This window comes from Opisthocomus hoazin, chromosome 1 (assembly GCF_030867145.1).
Source record: "Opisthocomus hoazin isolate bOpiHoa1 chromosome 1, bOpiHoa1.hap1, whole genome shotgun sequence".
In the NCBI taxonomy this organism is placed as follows: domain Eukaryota; kingdom Metazoa; phylum Chordata; class Aves; order Opisthocomiformes; family Opisthocomidae; genus Opisthocomus; species Opisthocomus hoazin.
The window spans coordinates 13,170,850-13,197,933 of NC_134414.1; positions in this window are offsets into that span (position 1 = coordinate 13,170,850).

Genomic DNA, 27,084 nt, shown 5'->3' on the forward strand with positions numbered 1-27,084 from the left:
GTCCTCCATGTGCCTTAGCATAGCTTCTAGGAGGATCTGTTCCATGATTGTCCCAGGCACAGAGGTGAGGCTGCCGGGTCGGTAGTTCCCAGGGTCCTCCCTCCTACCATTTTTAAATATAGGCACATATTTGGCCTGACTGCCATGACCTTTCAAATGTGATGGAGAGTGGCTTGGCAGTGATATCAGCCAATTCACTCAGGACTCTTGATGCATCTCATCAAGGCCCATAGACTTCTGTATGTTCAGGTTCCTCAGGTGGTCCCAAACCTTCTCTTTAGCTACAGTGGGAGGGGCTTTGCCCCCCTCGTCCCCATCTTGCAGTCCATCAACTGGGGAGGGGTGAGGACAGAGGTTGCCAGGGAAGAATGAGGGAAAAAAGTTGTTAAGTACCTCAGCTTTCTCCTCATCTGTTGAATGAGGTTGCCACTCTTGTTCATTGGGGGGGTACGCTTTCTTTAACTTTCCTTTTCTGGCTGCCATACCTGTAGAAACCTTTCCTGTTATTCTTAGCATCACTTGCCAAGTTCAGCTCCAGCTGTGCCTTGGCCCTCCTGACCTCATCCCTACACAACCAGGCAGCATCCCTATAGTCTTCCCTGTTCCTACTTCCACTACATGTGCAGTTTCCTCTTGCCCCTTAGTTTGAGCAGCAGGTCTCAACTCAGCCATCCGGTGTCTTCCCTTCCTTGCCTGACTTCTTGCACCTGGGGACTGAGAGCTCTTGGGCTCTGTGGAAAATGTCCTTAAAGATCTGCCAGCTTTGTTCTGCCCCCCTGTCCCTGAGGACCATTTCCCAGGGGGTCCTACTGACTGACTCCTTGAAGAGCTGGAAGTTGGCTTTGCTGAAGTTTAGGGTCCTGACCATACTCCTCACCTTTCCCACATCCCTCAGGACTGTGAACTCCACCAATGCATGATCACTGCAGCCCAGGCTTCCTCCAGTCTTGACACCATCGATGATCTCACTTGCATTGGTGACAATCAGGTTCAGTATTGCATCCCCTCAAGCAGGGCTGTCAATTACCTGCCTTGAAAAGTTACCTTCAATGTTTTCTAGGAAAGTCCTGGATTGCCTACAGCTTACTGTGCTACTTTTCCAGTAGATATCTAAAATCTAAGGTTAGATGAGATTAAGCTGATCTAAAAGTGCTTGTTAGCAGAGCGAAGACCCAGATGTGTGTAACTCGCTGCTGTCTGAGTTAGTGAGACAGGCAGTAGCTGTATGTTGGACGTCATATAATCACATTACCATGGGCTTTTTCCAATCTAACTAGCCTACTTTTCAGCAGGGTTTATTAGCTGGACGTCAGCCACCACACTAATGGTTTTGGACAGGACCTTGCTCATATCTGGCACTCTCTTTGCCATCAGGAGAGGTCTCCTCTCCTGCCCATATGGAAGTGCTCTGAGATACCCAAGTTACTTTTGGGTACCCTTCCAAAATACTTTTATGTTTTTGTCCTGCTCATTAATTTCACCATATTTTTCATTTGCCTCTGCTTTTTTTGACTTGGTTGTTTACACACTTACTTAAAATGCAGGGTTATCTCCTCTCGAAATGGCTGCAAGGCTTTTGGAGGAAAACCTGTAACAGAGGGAGTGATTGGTACAACTCATGCTTCAAAATTTATATCTGTCACTAACATGGGCTAGGATGTGCTCTGTTTGAACTGGGAGCCTGAGCTGGCTGTACCATGAGCAGTGACTAGATGAATCATAAGTAACATCTTTTACACTCTTCCCAGACTCATTTGCTCGGAATCAGTTAAGGCCATTCAAAAAATGAAGCAAGTTCCTGTGATTCAAAAGGCTGTGCTGACAGCAGACCCACCAGGAACGCCGATTAGGATGGAAAAGGGCTTAGAACAAGCCCGGCTTTCTGATGATCTCGTGTTCAGGACAAACAGAGAAGAATTGTAGCTGCCATGAACCATTAGGACAGTTTCTAAAGACAGATAGGTTTGGGTAAATGGGCACATGTGTTGCAGTTCCAGTAGTGACTAACTTCTGTAATTAGATTCATTAGATGAATGTTTGCAGTGGTAAGTTAAAAGTTCTACAGCCTTCCTGGGAAGCTTTCTAACCAAGCATTACTTTTTAATCAATAACAGAAAAAACCAGATTTCTCACTACGGTACCATTTGAAAAAAGTGAAACATTTTTGACCCAAAGTAATCATAAAGAAGGAAAGAAAATAATCCTTAAATGACTTAGAAGAGGTGCAAAAATTGAGGTTTTATGATAGGAGAGAAAGTGGACTGTATTAATCCCACTGTTAGTCCTTTATCTTTAAAAATCAATGCCGATTACATCTTTCCTTTGGCTAGAAAGGTTGCATCTACTGCTCTGCATTCAATTCAGCCAACAGTAATACTGCCCTCGGCAGAGGGCATGTGATACCTACTTAGCTAGCATGAACAAAACCAATAGGATGATCATTTGAAGTTCACAGAATTTCCTGGAAACTATACCCTGCAAATCATTACTAGACATGTTCCTTCTTCAGGCCCACACATCTGTGGCATCTTTTTTCAAGAGAACCTGTCCAGATGCACCTAATTGCAAAATGTGACCTTCTTTTGTCCTTTATTTTTCATTTAATTTTGTAAGAATAATGCAAGAAAAGGAGGTTAAGAGGTGACTTGATCACATTTACAAGTATCTACACAGAAAGACAACTTCTAACAATGCAAGGCTCTTTAATCTGCGAGACAAATGGATGGTACAATTTAGTAGCTGAAAGTTGAAGCTGAACAAAATTAAACTAGAAATGCACTGTAAAAGTTTAGCACCAAAGGTTAGGACAATGTGCGCAGAATGCATTTTCCACCACTCGAAACCTCTGACCCAAGAAAAGCCTTTGAGTCTTTCTAAGACATATGTTTCAGGTCAACCAGAAATCGCCTGGACCATTACAGGAATTAGTGGGTATAATTCCATGGCCTTTGTTAGGCAGAAGATCCGTGTAGAAACTTAGTTTGGCCTCAAGATCTTAACCATCAGGAGCTATGTTTATTGACTGTTTCCATTGCAGTGGCTATAAAATACTAAATTTTATAGATTCCTGTTCCCAGATATCTGGGGTACTAGCACTGCAATCACACAGGTAAAATTAGTGGCCAGCCCAGGACAGAGTCAATGCCTTTGCCTGGATCAGTAATTCAGTTCTTGTGCATTCTAATCTCATAAGTTCACAAGAGACCGCCTCTGCTATTCTCTTTGTCTTCTTACAACTGTATTTTTGCATTAGAATTGCGACAACTATCAAGGACATTGTCATTGAATACAGAAGAAATTAAGAGAAGTCTTTGCAGTACTGCAATAGGTACTTTCATTCTGCATAAAAAGTCATTTTCCCTATCCGTGAAGCAAGAACTTCTTAAGTTTGCAAACATCTGAGACAAAATGGAAGCATTCATGCTATCTGAAAGCTTGGATAAGGATTTTAGAATCTCCTAGGAATTATATTCCTGTGGGAGAGAGGGATGTTGTACAGTATCTGAATTCCTTTTAGCTTCAAAATATTTGATTCTATTCATATGCTGTTTTGGATAGAATCCAGAATGACACTCAGAGGAGGGATCACTTCATAGGATGTAGCTATGTCCATCTGCAGTAGCTCTAGTAAGCTTGCTTTATAAGGTAGGTTAAAGAAATAGCTGCTTTGAGGGCATGGTTTATCTTCTCCCACATCTCTGTATAAAACAGGTCAGACAGACTGTACACTACATGTGCTTCTGTTTTCCCGATTATTACATGTTTATAGAAGGGGCCATCCCGACAAGTAGATGTAGATGTCTAAACTCAGATGAGATGGATTCCAGCCTTCCAGTACAAAATGCACGGTCATCACAATTTAAATTCTGGTTTTCACAAAAAGAATAGGGTCTCTCCTAATTTCACTTAATTCATTCTTACTCTCTGTTTCAGAACTTTAGTCTTCTTGAGAGTCAGAGAAGAAGAAGATGGGAAATTCTCCTAAGCTAGCTTAAACTTTCTGATATCAACAGCTGCAAAATGCAATACTACTACTCCAGAATAGGTTATTTGGGCAACAATCAAGTGACCGGTAGACTTTTATTAGAATAGCTATATGTGTGCTCTGGGCTTAACACAAAGACCACCAAATGCAAAGGGAAACTTCAATGTAGAACTATAATCTCTATTATTATCTCCTGAAATGACTGAAAAAAAAAAAAAAGATAATTAGTAAGCTGCAAAGGAATCAAAGCTAAATTAGGATTCTTAAAGTTTTCTGGTGTTCTAAACTAGATAGTTTCCATCACTCGGTTCCTTAATTTTCTTCTTCCAATTCCTGCCCATTTAAAAATAAATCAATAACTGCACATGCTTAGAAAGATTAAGGAAATTCTTGAGTCCTTCTGGCTTATTGGATTGCTATGCTAAAGAGGATAAATGGACTATAGAGCGGTAACCTAGTCACAGTTGTTATTTATGGAAGCTTCTGATTCAGTCAAATTAACTTGTCATTAAGGTAGAGAAACAGTGCACACCATTTCAAGATGCTATGCATGGAAAGCAAGAGTTGTAGGAAAAGCAGCTTGATAGGCTATTGCCTTTTCTTGAAAGAGTAGATGAATGCATTGCTAATGATGGCTTTATAATGAACATTCACATAAGCACTCAGTTAAAGTTTCATACGGAAATATAACTTTGGCACCATTTTTGGTTTGACCATGTAGTTTTTCAACTTAATGTACTTTTAGCATAGCAGTCCTGCAATAATTTATACTTACCACTAATGGTCTGTTCTGAGGCGTCAATCCTGCTAAATTAATGAGCAATATTTAGAAATGTTACCTGAAGCTCAGATGTGGGTGCAAGCTGGTAGGTGGTAATAGTTTTTACCAGCAGGTCCTCTGGAACAGATTGCTCCTCTCTGCTTCAGCTGAACACGCCTGCTGGGGAGCTACAAGATGCCTAGACAAATCCCTATCAACTCCTCATTCTACTGCATACTTCTCCTTGAATAGAAAGGTGTAAGTCAAAGCAAGGTCTTCTCCTCTTCCTCTAGGAATGTAGGTAGCCTTTATGGGCTGAAGGGGAATATTTATTGGGCAAAGGTGCATAGAAGTGACCAGGGCCCCTGAACAGTGCTCCTCCCTAAGTTTGTAGCTACTAGTAAGCCCCGGACAGGAACACTGACGGGGAAATCAGAGGTGGCAGACAGTAGAAATTTCTTTCCAGCTGAACTACATGATAATGGAAAAAAAATATCTGGGGTTCATGTAGACTGCATGTATGGTGTAGATTTGCTTTCATGGAGTAAATGTATTTGCAAAAGAAAAATTCTTCACCATTTCCTTATATGTATCCTTGACTGAACACCTAACTGCCTGAGAATAATGTTGGAAGCCACATATTGAACTCAGACTTCTCCTTCCACAAGCTAACCTTGCAAATAAGAGCACATTTATTGTCATTGTCAAACACCTGATCTTCACATCCCTGCACAACTCCTGAAGCCAAAGCATAAGAATAATGTTTTTCTGCTTATGGAAGACTTTGGGCAGAATTTAGATTGTCCAGAATGCTCTATGGGTAGAGATCAGCATCATCATTAGCCTGAAAAATGTACAATCATGAACAGCTTCTAAACCCAGGGCATTTTATCTGTGAAGCTCCATGAGCTGCACAAGTACAGCAGGCATACCAAGATGCAGATGTCTTATGAAAGAGGAGTGGAGAGCTAGGGGAACTGTAGACTCCTTCGTTATCAGTACACAGTGAAACACAGATTTCTGTGCACCTGGCACAAAATCATGGCACAATTGCACAGCTCCCCCCTCTGAGAAGAAGGTTCTGTCCTGCCTTTTGCACAACAGGTATGCAAGGGGTTAAGGTTAGCGGAGTGAGACTATGTCTTGCAAACCCCTGCTGCAGTTAATGAAGAGAAAAAGTTAAAGCAGGCATCTAAATCAGCTGCTCAGTAATAGTCTCTGGAGGATCCTACATCATTCCGTTGACTATGTTGGGAGGCCAAGGAAGACATGAGGCCAGATTTAGCCTTTGTGACTACCTTGTTCCAACCTGAAAATATTGTGTGACTGAAACCTTCGTTCAGCATCCAAAAATTCTTGCATTATTGCAGTATTTTGGGCCTTCAATGTAGCACTGAGAGAACAAATTTAATATTGGGCCCTATTCAGATAGCCCACAATCTGCCATTTGCTTTCCTGTTACAGCACTTCCATTGCCTCCAATGGGAAGGTAGATGATTGGAATTATTCACTACTGTTTTGACAGTAAACTCCATAGTAGACTTTACAGCTTAATTAGGCACATAACGTTTTGATTTAAATATGGCCCTTTTATCTGCACTTATTTCAGGCGGGACTCATCTCATCTAATTATAACTACAGAAGTGTTGGCAACATAGTCAAAGGGGTTCTCTGCAAAGTTTACAAAGAAGATCAGGCATCTCCGGGGTGCAAAAAAACCAGTTTTGTAATAGATAAATGTTTATAGTATATAGGATGGATTGCCCTCTGGATGTTTTGAAGATTAGATAAACATTTATTACATATCTTTAAAACATCTGTCATCAGAAGTCTTAATTCTATTTTTGGAATTTTGGAATCCACTTGGATATAAGACAACAACAACCAACAGTAATAAGAAATTAGACTGCAGTGGATACTTGATAATCAGACAGCTTATTTGTACCTATCTGTGCTACTGCTTCATGGTTCCTGCTGAGTGTTGCACTGCAACAGTGTTTTGACCTAATTCTTGGTGCTTAGATTTGAAGAAACTTTATGTACCACTCGTCCATCTTTGAATGAGGAGAGAACCTCAGGTTATAAATAAAGCATTTGTAGAAATAACAAGATTTAAACACTGTGATACTTTAACAAGTACTTTTATCACAAGCAACAGAGTTTGAATTCAGAAATCAAGTCATCTTTTACTCTGGGGAAACTTTCAAGTCAATCACAGCCCTATGAATAGGAATGTGACCAGAACAGATGCCTTTTTTTTTAATAATGCATTTCAGCAGTAGACTAGGCATTTGTATTCTAGTTAATAATTCAAAATCAAAAGGCAGAGAAGAGAGAGAGAGAAACAGTGGTAGGGGGAGGGGAAGAGAGTTTAGAATGTCCAGGAAAATATTGAGCAAGTTGGTTACTTCTACATGGAAAGCAAAATATAAAAAAAAATGTTACAAAAAATAAAATACATAGATGGCTATTACCTTTGAATTATCAGCTTCCTATATGAGCTACGTCAAGGCCAATACAGATAGAAAGACTTCATTTGGTGAAGTTATGCTTCATTACAGCAAAAAAGGAATAATAAGAAGGAAGAGTATTTCACCCACTGGTTTGTAGCCTGAAGCCCCTTGAGTCTGCATTGCAAAGCCATCCAAAAATATGTTCACAAGCTTCTTTGTGAAACACTTGCTGCCAACAGAAGGAATACGGATTGTTGTAAATTCAGATATTACCTGGAAGTATAGTTCCAAAGATATGGTCTATCTATCAATAATTATACAAAGCTAATTTGATCTACAATTGGTTTTTCCATCAATGAGCCAGGAACAGAGTAAGGGAAAAATAGATCCTTGATTATTCCTTATGATTTTACAGTTTAATGTTTCTTCATATTGCAACACAAAACTCTTAACACATATAAACAGGGGTTTGCACATAATTCAATTTATCATTTTGACACAATTTCATAAGCATTTCTTGGAACAAAAATAATCTGTTAGCATCTGGCTTTGAAAAAGCTGGAATTTCTGGTGTTATTTTGAATTTTTTGTTAAACATAGAAAGAATTTAATAAAATCTCTCTCAGTTGCAGAATTGCCTGCTGGCATAAATATGAAAAAGATATGGCAGCAGTTTGAAACCTCTTTAAAAATTAAAATCTGATACCATCTACACAATCAGTTTTACTTCTTCTTAGATGAGATCTGCAGATGACTGCATACTCATTTAGAAAAGGCAGGAGTCTTGGCCTTTTAATGGTAACAGGTCTATGGAAAAGCTAAAGGAGTCTTCATCCAGAACTGCAGCTTGTTATTTACCTCTTCCTCCATTATATTTCTCTGGGGAATATGAAGAACGAAGAACAAATTTAAGATGCTCTAAAAATATTCTGCTGCAATTAGCAAGCAATATATGTTACTGCTATAAAAATGCCAAAGATAAGATTGTACACTGCGTTATCGTAACTCCTGTTCTCTACAGGTTTCTACAAGCAGGAAAAAGGAAAACTGTCTGCAATTTATAATTAAAAATACTTTTAACAGACAAGATAAAAAGTGTAAAGTATCTGTGTACTAGGTTCATCAGGGTTGTTTTCCTTTTTGAGTTACCACAAACAGAACTGATATATACTCAACAGTTACTCCTGAAGACCTTAGTGCCACACAGATGGTGACAGTCTCCACACAAAACTTTGAAAGCTTCCAGCTGTGTTTTGAGTGACCCCATACCAGGTTAAACAGAACAGGAGTCTTTACTGAGGCAAATTAAGCTCTTTACTCAGCGTACAGCAACAGTAAAGAAATAATAAAAAGGAAAGCAATATGGGAGTCTTCCATTGCTGTTGTAGGTCAGGACTACAATCTTATTTTGAATTATGTCATGAATTAGACAGTGGAATTAAAGCAGAAAACTCATAGAAAAGAGAGAAACTGGCCCAGAAACTCTGATGGTGTTTAAGATGCTTGAAAATTAAGAAGTTTACGTTAGACAAGAAACAACTAAAATAAAAATTATAAATGAACTATGGACTAGTCAACACAGCAGAGAAATCAAATCTTACACTCCAGATCACTGTCTGCCACACAAGAATTCAGAGACACCCTCTGAAACTGAAATAAAGTGAAAAAAGAACTGATCTTTCTGTAGGAGTGCCTGAAGGATATCTGAGAGCAATAGAAATGCAAATATCACTGTATAGGGCTCAGAGTTTTTACTTGTTCAAGTCTTTACTTGTTCACTAACTGTAAAATATGCAATTAACTGTTAGAACTTGTTTTAGCAGTTTAAGTTACTTTGAAAAAAATGCTTAGGGAACAAATTCCTAGAGAAGATTTCTCTTGCCTGTTCAGAGAAGAGTTCAGTGTTCTATTCTGCCCTGGAGAAAGAACCGGTAATGCCACAGGGAGGCTATAGTCAGTACAGATCTATAGCAGGAAGCAGAAATACAGGGGACCAAACTATATCTCTGATTAAACATGTCATATTTCAGTTTGAATTTTTTGTTTATTTCTAGTTAATATATTTTAGTTTTGAATCTTACAAAAATGTGAAAATTTCTGTGGAAAAGTAAGAATCGTGCTTCTGTTGCAGGAAAAAAAGAAGAAAAAAAAAGAAAAAAGAAGCAAAGGACACAAACTGTTTAGACAGCACATTCTGTCATATCATCCCGAATTCAAGAACCAGTCTGCTTTGATACATTCATTGCACAGGACTCTTCTTTCCAAACACAGATGCCTATACTTTATCCTTGGCTTCCCCTATAGCTATAAAATCATAGATATATTTATATATATGTGTATACATCTACATTCTGTGTATCTTGTGTTGCCTTCAGAACCCAAAAAAGGGAATGGGTGTATTAGGATGTGACTAATCTTATATCAAAGTTAGTGTCTAAAAGTGATAGATGATGCATTGCTCCCTGAAGGTGCCTGCCACTGGGTGGCTCAGATGTAGACATCAGCATTCTGGTGACATGGATTCTGTCCATGGTTTCCAAAAATAATTCAATTCAAATAAACTCATAAAAGCCAAGCTGGCAAGAAAGTTCACAAAAGGAATTTAAAAAATAATATTCCTCTTGCCATAGCTTTCTTTTAATGGAAACCAATAGCAACAGAGAGAAAGTAATTCTCATCTAGCTGAGGCATCAAAAATAAGGCACATGGACACATATGGAAAGATGAGTGGCAATAATGTGCAGACAGCTGAAAGTCTAAGCTGCAGAAAGTATGGTGGGACACAGGCCTCGGTAGGCATCGTTAAGGACTTCTTCTATTCTTGTACCCTTCTTTGAGTTACACACTTCTGTTGCCTGGCGACAGAGAGATGGGACTCATTATACATGTTCTGATGTCAGCACCAGAATTTTACAACAATTTAATGCAGAATATAACATCTGCTTCATGGGCTAATTCAATCTTTTTTAGACAGTTGTTTTGGTTTGGCCTGGATAAATGCCAGGTGCCCACCAAAACCGCTCTCTCTTCCCCTCTTCAGCTGGACAGGGGAGAGGAAATACGACGAAAGGCTCAAAGGCTGAGACAAGGACAGGAGCAATCACTCACCAATTACTGTCATGGACAAAACAGACTGAACTTGGAGAGAAAAGGGAGTTTAATTCATCACCAGTCAAATCAGAGTGGGATAGTGAGAAATAAATCCAGATCTTCAAACAGCTTCCCCCCACCCCTCCCTTCTTCCCGGGCTCAGCTTCACTCCCGTTTCTCTACCTCCTCTCCCCCCGGAGTGGTGCAGGGGGATGGGGAATGGGGGTTGCGGTCAGTTCATCACACGTTGTCTCTGCCGCTCCTTGTCCCTTGGGAGGAGGACTTCTCACGCTCTTCCCCTGCTCCAGCATGATGGTTCCTCTCATGGGAAACAGTTCTCCACAAACTTCTCCAAAGTGAATCCTTCCCACTGGCTGCAGCTCTTCACCTACTGCCTCAGCGTGGGTCCCTTCCGCGGCGTGCAGTCCTTCAGGAACAGACCTCATGGGGTCAGAAGCCCTGCCAGCAAACCTGCTCCAGCGTGGGCTCCTCTCTCCATGGGTCCGCAGATCCTGGCAGGAGCCTGCTCCAGCGTGGGCTTCCCACAGGGTCACAGTTTCCTTCAGACATCCACCTGCTCTGGCATGGAGTCCCTTCCATGGGCTACAGGTGGAGATCTGCTCCAGTGTGGACATCCATGGACTGCTGGGGAACAACCTGCCTCACCAAGTCTTCATCACGAGCTGCAAGGGAAGACTCTCTCCTACAACATTTTGGGTACCTCCTCCCCCCCCTCCTTCTTCACTGACCTTGGTGTCTGCAGAGTTTTTTCTCTCACATCATCTCACTCTTCTCTCTCTACCCAGTCGTTTCACCGCCGAGATTTTTCTTCCCTTTCTTAAATATGTTATCACAGAGGCGCTACCACTGTCGCTGACTGTCTTGTCCATCTTAGAGCCAGCTAGCACTGGCTTTATCAAACCTGGGGGAAGCTTCTCACACCTTTTCACAGAAGCGACCCCTATAGCCGCCCCCCGTTACCAAAATCTTGCCACGCAAACCCCTAATAACCGTGCAATGACTGTTGAGTTAACCGCACTGCTTCTATAAAATTTTCCTGAGCTTTCCTTAACTTTACTGGATGTTGGAGAAAAGACGCAGCATGCAAGATGCCCCTGAAACATTACAGCAACCCATATGCTGCAACGGATCTCAAATCACAGAATCACAGAATCACAGAATCACAGAATGGTAGGGATTGGAAAGGACCTCTGGGGATCATCTAGTCCAACCCCTCTGCCGAAGCAGGGTCACCTACAGCAGGCTACACAGGACCTTGTCCAGGCGGGTCTTGAATGTCTCCAGAGAAGGAGACACCACAACCTCCCTGGGCAGCCTGTTCCAGTGCTCCATCACCCTCAGAGTGAAGAAGTTCTTCCTCAAGTTCAGATGGAACTTCCTGTGCCTCAGTTTGTGCCCATTGCCCCTTGTCCTGTTGCTCGGCACCACTGAAAAGAGTCTATCCCCAAATCCGGCGTTTCTGAATCACTGTTAAAATTTTTTAGGCCAGCCTGACTTCTTCCCATTCTATTTGCTAGGTTGCAGTAAATGGGTGTTAGATTTGTTCCATTTGCTTCTTAAGAATAGAGTGTAGAAAGACATAAGAACCAGTTCTTTGATGAAACTTGAATCATTAAATATTGATTGTCCAATGCAATAATATTTGTTCTTTGATAGGAGTCAGAGTCCGTTCTAAGCATTCAGAATTTTTATTATTAAAATCCAAAGACTGAATAAAAAGGTCAAAAGCTAAAAATGGACTTTGACTTCCTTATATAACCATAGTGACAATCACTTTCCTGAGAAACCCTTTAGCTCTTGGCACTGTTAGTTTAGTTAGCTATGAAAAAAAAAACCAAAAAGTCCTGGGATCCCAGTGGCATCTATTATTTTTGGCCTCTAATAAAAGTGCTTTTTTCCCTTTGGAGAAAAACAGTTAGATGGATTATGCTGGGAATAGTTTGTGTCATCAAACCAGCTTGCCAAGCTAGTGGCACACAATGGAGATGGCAAATTTCCACACCACTGATGAGTATAGGGAACTCTTTGTTCTCAACCAGTGGGAGACACTGGTTCAGGTCCAGTAAGCCATGGGCCAAAAAGGGAGTCGGGAAGAAATACAGTGAACCAACCTACAAAATAAAAAATAGGCAGCACCAACTTTGTATGACAATTTGACCTACTACTGAGCAGATTAAAGGCACCTTCCTTTTTAACTTCACCTTAACAAGACATCCAGATCTGCAAACTCTAAAATTGCTAGTGTAAGTTTTAGCAGAGTCAGTTCTTTCCAGTTGCTTTAATGTTACACTGACATCTCTGAGGCTTGATGTTGTCTAAAAATCCGCGTAACTTATATTTCAAGTTCAGACCATTGTAATGTAACTGCTATTTGTGTGGGTAAAAAATGGAGTTTAAAAGCAAGAACCAGTAAACTCGCAGGAACTACGTGCATGTCCCCTAAAAGAAGGGAGCACGGTAATAGAAATTCTTTGCATGCAGAGTTGTTAGATTTAAGAATTTATTTAACATTTGAATAAAATGCTATGAAATTTCATAGATAAGCCAGAACTGGCTCCTGTGTCTCACATAAAATATCAGGGGCTGACCTGCTGGAAAGCAGCTCTGTGGAGGGGGAGCTGGGAGTGCTGGGGGATGACAAGTTAACCATGAGCCAGCAGTGTGCCCTTGCTGCCAAGAAGGCCAATGGTATTCTGGGATGCATTAAGAAGAATGTGGCCAGCAGGTCAAGGGAGGTTCTCCTTCCCCTCTACTCTGCCCTAGTGAGGCCCCATCTGGAGTATTGTTCCAGTTCTGGGCTCCCCAGTTCAAGAAAGAAGAGGAGCTACTGGAGAGAGTCCAGCGCAGGGCTACGAGGATGATGAGGGGACTGGAGCATCTGTCCTATGAAGAAAGGCTGAGGGAGCTGGGCTTGTTCAGCCTGAAGAAGAGAAGGCTGCGAGGGGACCTTATAAATGCCTACAAATATCTGAAGGGTGGGTGTCAGGAAGATGGGTCCAGACTCTTTTCAGTGGTGCCCAGTGACAGGACAAGGGGCAATGGGCACAAACTGAAGCAGAGGAAGTTCCGTCTGAACATGAGGAAGAACTTTTTCCCTCTGAGGGTGATGGAGCACTGGAACAGGCTGCCCAGAGAGGTTGTGGAGTCTCCTTCTCTGGAGGTATTCAAGTCCCGCCTGGACGCAGTACTATGCAGCCTGCTGTAGGCGACTCTGCTTCGGCAGGGGGGTTGGACTAGATGATCCCCAGAGGTCCCTTCCAACCCCTACCATTCTGTGATTCTGTGATTCTGTGATCAGGTTGAAAATGTAAGCCCAGACGCTGACAAAACACAGAATTTGAGGCAATGTTTATGAGTGCACATAGTTCCAAAGAAATCAGTAGAACTTTTTTGTGGGTAAGAGACTTTCTGCCCATGGAAAACAGCCAGCAGGAAAAAAAAGCTATAATAAATGATAAGCCTAAGAAATAAAAAGTGGCCCAATCTTCTTGGCTTTCAGTGAGAGTTATCGTCAGAGGTACATATTTCATTTCTGAAACTGCAAATCAAACCCACAAGTCCAGAAGTGCTTTTAAAGGTTTATTCTAGGCTAAACATTGCCTTTATATAATTTTCACTTTGAAGACAGAATTCAACAATAAGTCCTGAAATATATGAATATAGCGTAGGTTCTGAAAAATTAACAAGGAACAGCATTTATGGTGCCATTTCATCCTAACAGTTGCTGTTCATGCTGCTCATCCTGTCAAAAGAGACAGCACCAAAGGGTCATCAGTTCAATGAAGACCACGACATATTTACATTCATATGGCAGCTCTTACGCAATAGGATTTGCAGGCACTACACACAGACACACATACACACACAAAGTAGAGCATGGACTTTTACTGCATCGTTTTTCATTTTCAGGAATGTTATAGTCAGAGAGAAGACAAGGCAATATTTTGTACAAGCCCAGTGAGGAACTCAAAGGAAAATGGGCATTCCTGGAAAATGGTAGGTAGCTGGATATCCAAAACAACCAGCTCAGCTACACTTGACTTGGCTTTACATACTATCAAAACAGTTTAAAAGAGTAAAACATCTGCATGACTTCCTTCAAAACCCATGCTTATGAAACTGCCTTGTTTACTCTATTCAAACAGAGAGCCTGTGTTTGCTTTGCGTATTTGCTTTGATCTTAGACAAGATGATAAAAAGGGGAAATTTTAGGTTCATTCAGACCAGTTCAGCTTTTTATCCAAAACTGTCACTGACTGAAGTAGGAGTTTGCATTAAAATGTATTTTAATGTAGTTTTCTTTTAATGATGAATAATTAATTTTTTGTTTTTCTGGAGTACAGCAGTGAAGTGAGGTACTGTAAAAGCCAAAACTCTCTGTATAGCAAGGACATTATTGTCTTGTATACTTATCATGCCACTACAACATGACATGAACATTCTTTAGACAGATATCATGTGCACCTGAACAACTCTAGGTCCTGCAGTCTGAGGGAGAAATGTAGCACATACCAACTACAAGGCATAAATGCTTTTTTTTATCCCAGACTGAAACAACTTGGTTGCAAGACACACAACACACTGATAAAACCTCTTTGATAAGTGAGAATTTCTCAGTATTTAAATGACCTTCAAGGTTGCCAAAAAAGCTTTAGTCAGGATCTGCTCATCTTCTCACCAGCAGACTAGATGCATGATCTTCACTGCTTTGGAAATGCAGCCCAAACTTCAGAGATCACTCTGGAAGAAAATGCAATGAAAATATACTGCTATGAGACAGATGCAAACTCCCACTCATCAGCGCTGACCACTTAACCAGACACTGGAGGGCATTAAATTTTTACACATCCACCACATTCCCTATTGCATTCCAAGGTTAAAATGTTGTGACTGTTTTTACTACCTTAGTTTATAGATAATATAAAACTTAGTATTGCAATACACTAATTCATAAAAAGCCTCTCCTTTCTTTAGCAAAAAGAGAAAAATAAATGCTGTGTGCTATGTCAGCTGAAAAGAAGTTTTGCTCAGGCAGATGCAGTTTTTACTAACGCAGATGCAGTAAACATAATAAATCCTGAAAAAATTTCAAATTCCATTGCTCTCCGAGCCATTGCAGTTCATTTGTTACTTCCCTTTTAATCTGTAATTTGTTCAACTCCCGTGTCTTCTTTCCACCTCAAATCAGACTTCCTGTTGCAATGGATCTATAATTATATTGCAACATAGCGTAGTGTAACATAATACCCTATAATAATTACTTATATAAAATACATAACTATTCATTAAACCATACATACTACTACATAACAATAGACACTAGATTAGATTATATTTTATTTTATTTATTATCAGTGGAAACTTCAGTCACAGATCATTCTCTTTCTGAAAGCACTGGGGTGACACAGGGGTGCCAGGCACAGGCACCAAGGGATAGGGCAGATGAAGGAAGTGTAACTCCCTGGGTCCACCCTCTTAGCAGGGATAAGAACAAACTAAGGCAGGTGTTAAGAAGTGTCTCAGATTCTGTGGAAGCTGTTTGTCTTTGTGCAAATGTGAGAAGTATCAAGAGCTCTGGCCAGAAAAGGGATGAGCTGCACTGGGTAGAATCAGGCCTGGCCAACACATGGTACAGTGAAAGTGAGAGCAGAGGAGCGGTGCTGTAGAACTCCACTTTGAGGAGTAGGTGCAGAGCCTCCTTGTGTCCAAGAAGGAGCAGCAATAAGAGCAAAATCACTGATGCTTGGCCAGAAATATGAATTTTTCTTGGACAAGACAGAATGCACATCAGAGAACACAGCCGCCTGCTCAGACCAGCACGCCAGTGCTCAGGTGAAAGATGCCATGCAAGTACAGCCATGGCATGGTCAGACGCTCTTCATCTAGCAGGGATCTTGGTTGGGCGTGCTGCTTTTCACACCTGCAGCAGTCAGAGCCGCAGAGTGGGCAGCACCATGGCCGTGCAATTTTGTGTTTGTTCACAGAGGATACTCACTTCAGTCAGGGCCTAGAGACAGGTTTAAATTCTTTCCCCTGGATTTGTAAGAAGGCACCATTCAAGTGTTCTGCTAAATGTGCTGGGCCCCCAAAGTATATGTATTGACCACATTTCTCCCTAGGCCACTATCTCTTGGAGTAAACCCTTATCATTTCCAGTGGTTCCTAGACTGTAAAGTCAGACTGTAACACCCTATGATGATATTTTACATAACACACACATAGTTTATCTCTGAATTAATGACTGTCTGAAATGCTAGCGTACATTGTAAAACATCATTCAAGTGCATCTTGGTAAGCAAAGTCCCTAGCACACAAGAACTTTTTCTGCAGGTAAATAGCATTGGAAATTACTTTTTCTGTGCCTATATCTAGGCTAAATTTGTTTAGTTTACGTTTTTTAAGTACCAAAGTATTGTAGCTCTTTCTGCTAAGCTAAAGACCTCCCTGTTGTCACTTCTCTATGTAGAGTCCAATAGACAAAAGCGGTCTACCATCTTCTGTTTGTTGAGATAAAGAGACTGAGGACCTTGAGTATAGGATTATTTTCCAGTAGTGTGTTTGGTGTTGTCACTGAGGGCTTGAGAAAGGTTAAGTGTAGAGACAGGTGGGCCAGAAGGAGCAACCCTAAAGACAGCAGCAGAATTGTGTTTACAGAAGAGTAGATTGTCTTTTCCTGTGTGCTAGTACAAAAATATGGTTTTATCATAACAGCAGCATCCACACTAAGAATGCTTTGTGGTGTGTAATGCAGAGGTATCTCACTTGAGAGCACTGGGAAACCTGTGACCCAAAGGAAAGAGCATGGTCCTTCAGCCAGGATCCACAGTCTGTCTCTTTAGCATCATCACTCTCCTTCAGAATGACCTTGAATAATGCACTTCATCCCTTTTTTACCATCTATCAAAGAAAGCTTTCTTTAAGAGTTCACTGCTTTGCTTCAGGCAATACCCTTGATCTCTGTGAAACTCTAATGCCTCAATACTCCTGATTGTAACTAACAAGTCATCAGTCCAGACAGCCTCAAAATGACCACTGTGGAATACAGCACCTTGAAAGGAGCTTTGAAGCACCTGCATTGCTGTGTAGAAATCACCCCTGCTTTACACCTGGGAGTAAAGTGTGAGTGTGAATGACTTTGTCTCCTTGATAGCAATCAGTCTATAGCAAAGAAATAGCATATCCCAACTGGTGTAAGATGATGTGAATACTTAGAGGGTATTCAGCCCATGGAATTAATAGTTGTGAATAATTTCCTTTTAGTTTTCTCTATGTACGATCTCTTCAACTGACAACGTTAGCAACTTGGTTTGGAAGAGTGTACAAAAAAAGTTTAACTTTCTGCAGTCTTTCTTTCTAAGCAAAATAGTTTATTAATCTGTCATTGTTTCCAAGGAGAACTCTGTGGAAGCTCAGTTCACAGGAGTGCTCCCGAATGCACTCAAATCTCTCTGACTTCAAAGGCTTTTAGAATTGGTCATCATTCATGGACAATTCTGTGAGTGGCTTTCAATTTCTTTCACTGAATTTAAGAGGCAAAAAAGCACAGAAACTGTCCTTCTAGTGAGAGATGACAGATCTTTAAACTATACTACAAGTTTAGATGAGCTCTTAAACGGTGACATTTTTGAAGTACTGAAGAAAAATCCAGTTTCGTCCACTTGTACTTTGTTGAATAAAGAAAAGAATAGCTTAATTCACTGTTCTTTTTATATTTGGGCATTTTTCCGCAGCAGGTAGATTCACATCAGTGGGCATCTCTGGTGTTCAGCTGTGAAATTGATGTCATGTGAAAGAGGCAGTGACACGGGAGGAATGTCCCTTTCCAGAGGAAGCATTTCCGAGGACTGGTTTACTGCTTTCTCTGATTCAATTCTAGCCTTGGAACTGAGGTGACTTGTTGCTCCTTGCGTGGCAGCTGGGCTCTGACATCAGAGCTTGGCTGAGAAGCCAGAAGCTCATCAGGAGAAGACGTGGATCAAAAGGGCAGATCTGATGATGAAAAGCTACAGTTAATAGCCTGTGGTTTAAGAATTACAAATGACGTGGATCAATTCCTTGGTAACTGATGAATTACTGATAATCTTGTCCACCCTTTTAACTCTAGATTCTTGCAATCACTAGGTTAGAATAAATCACCTGTAACACTAGAGGCCCTAAGATGAAGAGTTAGTGTGGAGGATGGAGGAAGTCTATAGACAAAATCACGTGTTACTAAATCTGTCCCTGCACTGTTGAAGCATCATGCATGCACTCCACACCAGCTTGGCAAAAGAGCTGAATAGCTAATTTTAGTAGTAGAAACACACAAAATATGATACAAGCATAGAAGATTTTATGAACATATTATAAATATTGGAAGAGTGGAATGTCTTCTATAGGTCCTCTCTGCATGACTTTTGTTAAGCGCTACCTAAAGTGTAGGCAGTATTAAACAAACAAACAAAAAAAAAGGCATCGCACAACAGAAATGAGATATATGGGAAATGTTTTGACCAGCAAAGTAACAACTATTTATGCTGTTCATAGGCTTCAATACCTCATCTGCCTGAAAAAAAAGTTGGAAGCCCAGCTGTTACAGTTGAGAGTCTAATGCTAGCAGAAATGTTTCAGACCTGGGGGCATAATCCAAAAAGCAGGATACTTCCGTGGCTTCATAATGGATTCATAAAAATATCTTAGGAATCCAAAAGTAATAAGATCTAATAAATTCTAAGCAACTGGAAAAATATTCAGCTGTTAAATTTACCTGAAAACTGCAGTTACATTCCTTTGATTGCAACCTGTTTGCAGTACTGCGGGTAACAGCCTGACCATGAATCTTGCTTAGTAAAACTGGTTTATTTTACAGCTGAGTTTGTCCTGTGCAGGACTGAAGACGAGAGGGGGTGACGGTGAAACTGTGTAAATTATGTCATCTGAGGGAGTGAATCTGAATAATGTAATGACTAATGCCTACTCTACAGTACACTAGAGCCTGCCATGCCTTGGTGTGAAATTCCCTCTGCATGATAGAGGTACCTATTCCTAAAGGAGCAAGCAGAAAAACAAACCAACCAACCAAAATGTAGGTTCAGGAGCCCTGACTTTAAATCAAAGGGTATTACTTTCACCCACCTTCCACAAGGCTTCCCACCAGTAGGATGAGAAAGATGAATCTCAAGGAAGAGACAAAAAAAGGGCAAGAGAGTGACTTCCTGAAATTTGAATGGAGTTTCTGCCAAGCTGGGGCACCATAAAATAATATAGCCAAATAATTTTTAAAAAAGATCCATAACCTTCCATATCCATAAAGACCAAACACTTAAAGAACTCTACCTTGTTTCCTTAACCTACAGGGAAAAATAATTGTCCCACCTCAGTCATCTCAGAGTTACTTTTCTCTCCCCAAAGATTAAATATCTGCTTGCTGTACCTATCTGCTGATATGTCAGAATCTAAGACAACATGTTATATAGGCTAATATAGTGGATATAACTTTAGTGAACCTAAAAACTAAGAAAAGCTGATTTCCCTACTGAAAAAGATTAATTGCCTGAGACATCTTTAAAGATACATTTTTAAGGTCTACCCTTTTACTTTCATTTCCTGGAATGCTGGGTTCATTAAATTTCAGAGATGACACATACTGTACCTTACTGTGACTATAAAAATAAAGAAGCTATTCAGAGGTACTGCACAGACATAACATACTGTGCCAGTGTCTATCCTGAGCAACTCCTGGGTCTTTTTCAGTCTGATTTTCTCTTTTGTTGATCATACTGCTTCACGAAGTCATTTTTCCATTAAAATAAAAAATAATCCAAACTGCTATGCATTTTAGGTTTCAGTGACAGCTCAGGTACTGGATCAGACAAAAGGTGCAAATAGCCTGATGTGGAACAGGCGGTAGTGGATGATTAAGAAATTACTTTAAAAATGAAGAACAAAATTATTGAAGATTTGCTGACTCCCTGAACCTGAGCCCACTTCTGGACCATCCTCTTTAATTGTCCCTGCTGGACTCATCCTTCAGGAAGATCCCTGTACTATTAAAAGTCTTTTTATACCTCCTATGTCCACAACATCCTGTGACAATGAGTTTCACATTTAATTTTGCAATTAAGATGGGTGGAGTGCGGAGAGGAGTTTCTTCTGGCTTGTTAAGAAGCAATAAACCCTTGCTGAGGACACCCAGCCTAGTTATTCTACAGAAGGAGATGCTTCATGGCTATCTACAGTTTCATTCCTACATGTAGGAATAAGGAGCATATTTGCAGTGGATGACTCCATTTTTCTGCTATGGAATGAAAATAACACTTCATCCTTTATTAATATTTAATTTTTCTCTCACTAGGCTCAGTCTATTATTACTGCTGCTACTACTACTGCTACTACTATTGCTATTATTTTTATCATAAGCATTTTTTCAGATGTTGTGCTCATTAGTCTTCTCATCTGAGCAGGGAGAAAACCGTAGCATGCAAGACAATCTGGTGGTCCCTATAAGAGGTTTTATATGGAGCCCCTCATCTAGCACAGCCTGAATAAAATGCAGTGTCAGAAGAGACTACCAGCTTGGTATCATGGGAGAAGAAGGGCTGGGTGTTGCCTCGGTCAAAGTTTTTCTCCCTGAACTCCAAAGAAAGGGTCCCAGGCTGTAACAATTATCCTGGTACAGGTCTTTCAGATACTTGGCTTTTCTGTTTTGCTATTCATAAGATATTTACCTTATTTTATTATTTACTAAGTAGATTTCCAAGGAGGCCTTTGAAAATCCTCCCGTGAAACTTCTACATGTTTGGGGATATCTTGAAGTCTTTTCTACTTGGGATCATATACCTCTTTTTTGATGTGCTCTGATTATTTTCATCCCTTCAGTTTCTGTTTTCCAGAGACCGTGCTCTCCTTTGGCAAATCTTACTCCTGTCTGGGCCCTTTCACTGCATTCAGTTTGTGCTGCGAAATCTCTGGAGAGGCTGAGAGCAGAAGAATGCCTTGCCCTTCTCCTCTACACATCTCAAAACGTTTAACAAAGAAAGTCAGTATCACTTATTCCCTGTCTGTAGGTAAGGAAAGCGAAATAGAGGGAGGGCAAGTGACTAGTCTCACTCACCAAGGAAATCAATGACATAGCCGATGCCAGATCTCTCAGACCCAGACGCTAGTCCTAGTTGCTGTGCTCATGCTGGCTGGGGGAATGTTATCCTAGGTAGCTGCACAGCAATTGCAGATAATGGCTGCTGGGTTTTGCAAAGGATTTTAGGATTTTGACGTTTGGCTTTCTTCCAAACTGGAACACATTTGAAAGTTTTCCAAGAAAAAAAAAAGGACTTTTTTCCTTCTGTTTTGAAATGTTTCATGTCAACAGAACTGAAGGGTTTTTGTTTTGATAGGGACTCTGAAAAGTTACCTTTCGTTGCAATACATGATAATCTCAAATAATAAAACAAAGGCAAGTGGAAGGGGGTAATTTCAAAATGAGCAATCCAAATGCATGGTTAACTTGGATGTCCTGACTATTTTGCCTCCTTCAGAAAAATCTCCATTGAGAGATTTAAAAAAAAAGAAAACTGGGGCAAAATGAGCTGACATCATATGCTGCTTGAGTTTCAATGGCACCACGCATTGGTTAGCATATGAATCTACTGTGATTTATAACTAGGTCTTTAGCTGTTGTACTTCTCTATGGAAAAAAGTGTGAAATCACACAGTGGACAGATGTAATTACAGATTCTCTTTCCTGCTCTCCCAGCAAGCCACATTGCCATGACCAGGAGCAAATGAGCACTGCTTAATCGTATTGGACAAACAAGGCTTTCTCATTGCAGACTCTATGAAATGGGAACACATGGGCTTTCCAGGGTGCAACATGTCAGTAGCTGGCAATACGAGTTGCAGTTACAACTTTCTAATCTGATTCCAGCCAGGAGGCATGACTTCTAACTTTCCAAAGTCATATGCTATTCATCCACAGCCACCTCTCTGCAGTCGGGTAACTTTTTTCAGTTTGGCTGCTTTACTTTGTGCTAATTAAAATTCTGAGTTGGTTTGATATCCACATGCTAACAAACCAGTCTTTTCACAATTCCTCTCTCAAATACAATCGAAATTGAACTGAAGGAGTGTACTTTATCTGGCCAATTTAGCTAGAAAGGTATTAAATTTCATGATATAGAATCCCTATGGACATGTGATTTGGTTTAATTTTCACCTGGCGTTGATCACTGTGTATACTCCAAATTTCGTTAGTATCTATAAATGTAACAGCAGGTACTTGGACCTTACAAAGATTTCTGGAGCCAGATCCAGAGAGTGACGCAGAGTAAAGGAATGGCAGAAATCCAGGTTTTAAAATAAATGTAATGTGTCTACTGCTAATGAGAAACAAAACACCAGCTTCAAACTCTTCCAGAGGATAAAACCATCACTTGAATGTTTGATTGCATGAAGAAATTAACTCTCCACAATTGCATTTGGGATAAACTGCAACATTTCTGAATGACATGTATTGAAATGAAGGGACTTTCAGTCTGCTCACATAGTTTTATTTGTATTACACTAGCAATGAGGAAGCCCGGTGAGATCAGAGCCCTGCTACATCGGTGCTGCACAGATAGTTCTTCCCCTGACACAGTTGTTTTCAGAAAAATAATGTGGGAGGGGGGGAGGATTGATGAAACACATGTATTTGGTGACGAAACAAATCAATTAAAAGTTACTGGCAAGACAGGATGCAAACTAAGGACACCTGGATCTCTGCACAGTAGATGCTACTAATTTCTCCAGCATGGTACAATATTTGCACTGATAATCAGTCTATATTCTTTAAAGTGGTCCCTTGTAAATGGCTCTTTCTCCTCTGTTCCATTGGGGATACTAAGAGATACAAAAAAGGCAAGGATTAAGTTTCTTCTGTTTTGAGAAGAAGTGGCATTGGAAGATCCCACTCATTTCCTTTTGAGACTGAAAATGTTAATGCAGCTTAGGTTTGGTTTGGATGAAATCTGAAAGGACAGAATCCCAGCAACAAATATGCCTCACAGGGAAAAAACACCCTGACAGGTCACTTTATCCATGAAAGTTATCAGTCTCACTGCAATGCTGAGTAACAAGGAAAGAAACGTGCAAAAGAGCCTTAAAAGGAAAAGTTAATGTGTTCAAGAAGTGTCAGTTTCTCTGTATTGGAAAGAATTTTTTGTGTAATTGGTGTTAATTCCAGTGAGAAGAACAATTTTTAAGGCATTCAGGCTTAATATTCAGGCTAAAGAAGTGTATATCTGCGATGTATAGAAGGTGCTAGCGCTCAGAGGAAAACCCCAACAAAACAGCAAGAAGATAAAGCAGCATCTGGTATGGACGATATTACCAAAATAGTTGTTAATAGAAAATTGCAATATTGTTATTATAAATTAACATCATCAGGGACCAAGAAGTAAGAGGGAGTCTTCTGAAAAATATGATACTGAAAATCCCAGATATAACTGTGCTTTGTAAGGGGAAATAAGATTCCCCTTACACTTCCATATGTCAGGTCTGCAGTTGCTGAATTAAAGAATAAATGGTTTTAAGCCATTTATGATTCTTGCATCCTTGACTGGATTTATCCTGCCTCAGTGGAGGCACTGAACAGAATTGTGTAATCTAGGAGCTCGTCCCTTGGTCAGTGGGAGATGCTATACATCTTTATAGGTCTCCTCAGCCATGAATATCTCAACTATCCCAGGGAATTTCTTATTCCTTAATCAACAATCTCCTGACTGAATTTAGAAAAACACTAAAGCATCCGCAGTTCTAACTCATCTTAGTCTCTAGAGTTAGGAAAGGTGGATTCTCCTACTTTGCCTGCTAGTGGCTCTTCCAGAGAGTAAATTGTCCGAACTTTCTTAATGTCTCTTACATACACTCAAACCCACTGAGCATCTCAGCCCTTGGAAAAGAAGTCCAGTCTTAGACGTGTAATATTTACAGGCTTAGGTAATTTTAGTCTTTTGTCTGGGTTATATGAAAAACGTAGTTTAAGAGAGAAAGTAGTCCGGCACAGAGCTTTTTTAAGATAAGTGTAAAACAGTTGCCATGTTGGACAACAGCTTGAAACCAAGGCTCTGCTGAAATTAACTATTGTTATTACTTAGATTAAGTCAGTGAAGACAGCAAGGAGATGTTGAATGGTAAACCCAGGGCAACCTCTAAGCTTAGATGCTCTGACTTGGCCTGTATATTATGAAACAAAACTTCATAGGTGGTCATTAGAATCAGACACTTCTTTGAATCTGGTGCATAAGAAAAGGTGGTAACACCTACACAAATCCAGGAATGGAGAGCCAGATGCAAGAGGGAGTGCCTGTGATAGCAGGAACTGCAACGGTTGACCCTGGAACTCATAGTTCATTTCAAGTATCCACAATACTTAATATCACAGTTACTTGCAAATTGAATTGACTACAAAAAGTATATTCTTGGCTCATAAAACCCAAAAGAGTTTATTTGTAGTAAGCATGAGTGAAACCTCAGTGACTGCATTGGATATAGATGCCTCCACTGCAGGAATATGTACTCCGTTAGATGAATCTCATTCAAATAGTCATAGCTGAGATGTGCATCCTGTTTTTCCAAGTGCTGTGCAAGCACATGACAAAGTCCCCATCCACAAGCATGTGCAAACAAAGATTGGACTAGGTAAGAGAAGGAGATAAGAGAAGCAACTCCGAAGAAGTAAAAGACAAGGCCACTGTAGTAAATGATAAGTCTTAGTGCACCTGTGGACTAATTCTTGTCCTGTTTGGAGGTATTTTGTAGGTCATACAGCAAAGAAAAACTAAGGAAGACTTTTGAAATTCAGTAATGAAGCAGCTGTGCAGATGCTTCAGACATTCTTCCCAAATGTACTGAGCATCGTGGGAGAAAGTTTGGAGTTTCTAATCTGAAAACTTGTAAGTAATGGAAGTTTTTATTCATGGTCCAATGAAAGGTTCATATTTTACTAGGAGAGATTACGGAGAGTATAGAAATGGGCACTGGCATTCTCTGACAGTAAATCTGCAGTTGTATTGATGCCAGTGTAAGAGCAATGTATCTCAGCCTCTAATCTATGTAATCAATTGAAGAAAAAGGCATTATAAGTAGGAAGGAAAAGGAAATTTCTGGCCTGGTATTTGTAATATATTTTTTGCTTGCTTTTGTATGTCTGTGTTTAATAGCTTGAAGATGTCCTGGTGGAGGTAGGCAACACTGTCATTTGGCCAACACTGGCTTTTTGGCAATGAAGAGGAATTCACTGTGCAAAGCATTGTGCACACAGACCAAAAAAATGATCTCTGACAAAGAAGTAACTGATCACATAAGTGCTTCATTATTCATTGATTGAATATTATTTTCATACATTATAATAAAGCTGTGACGATTAACACCAGGTAAAGTTTAGTGTGCGTATTTTAACTGAGATTTTGGATGTCTTCATTAGTTTTTCCTGTCCTTCATGATTTTAATGCAATCCAGCCTGTTCAATTTAAAGTAAATAGATTTCAACAGATGGCTAGGCAGACCCCACATTTCTTTATGATTTAATGAAGAATATAGATGCAGAAATGTTGTCTACCGACAAGTCTGTGTTAAACTGAGGTAAGCTCATTAAATCTCATCCTATTAAACTAGTCAGATTTTCACAATAAGCCAGTGTGAGAAAAACAATTTTAAGTGATGAAGTGATACTCTGTGGATCTTGAAATGTGCTGTGTCCTTCAGAAGGCGGTCAAAGCACATGGAAAAGCAAGGAAAATTAAGGCATCCTATATTTAGATTTCTCACTTGAATTAACTGTATTAACTTAGGCTAGGGAATCTAAAGCACTCATATTTACAGTTCACGTTCACTTTAATAAAAACACTAATAGTCGCAGTGGATTTTTCAAAAGCAGCGGGGTTAACTGTGCTCACACAGTAATTGCTGTCTTCAAAAAGGAGCTAGCTATGGGCTAATCAACAGTGGAAGTCAAATCTTTTTCTGTCAAGAAAATGAAGATAAAGATACACATACAAATATTATCTGCCTTTTATCTACACTGATAGCACAGTAGAATGTGCAGGAAGTGATTTAGGGGTAGCTTCAAATGGATTGGACTCCAGTATTTTAAAAATAACACGTCTCATTCCACTACCCAAATACTTCTGTTTTCCCTGATACTGAAATACAATTTATCTTTCAGAAAGTAGAAAACATTATTAACTAAATTTGCTAATTAGTGGCCAGAAACATGAGGTGGTTATATAAATAGAAAATTACTCAGGAGTGTCCAAAAAAGCAAATTAAAATAAAAAAAAAAAAAGAAGAAGTTGTTACTTTTGCCCAGAGCCTTTGCCATTAGGCTGCTTGATCATTAGATCTCTAGTCAGCCTCCAAATGCCAAAGCAGTGCTTAAATAGAAGGAACGAAAGAGGTTAAAAAAAAAGAGGGAAATTATAATTAATAGGAATATAACCTCTGTTCTAAACCTTGGGCTTATGCTCAAGATCTGATGCATCTGTGTCATCCACCCAACCTATTTTCCTCTCTTCTCGTTCATCTGCCATTTTCCACATGACGTCTTTGTGGACCGGTTTTTTAGAACTCCCAGTTCTCTTGATAGATCTATGAAAAAGCAGATAATTCGTTTAGTATCCAGGTGTCCTTTTCCTCCTACTTCCAAGTTCACCACTGTGTAATATACAGCCTGATTTACAAAATCCATTGTTGGGGCTCAGTAACCACAGTGATTACTGGAAATAGAAGACATATAACAAAAATTTCCATTTATTTTGTTA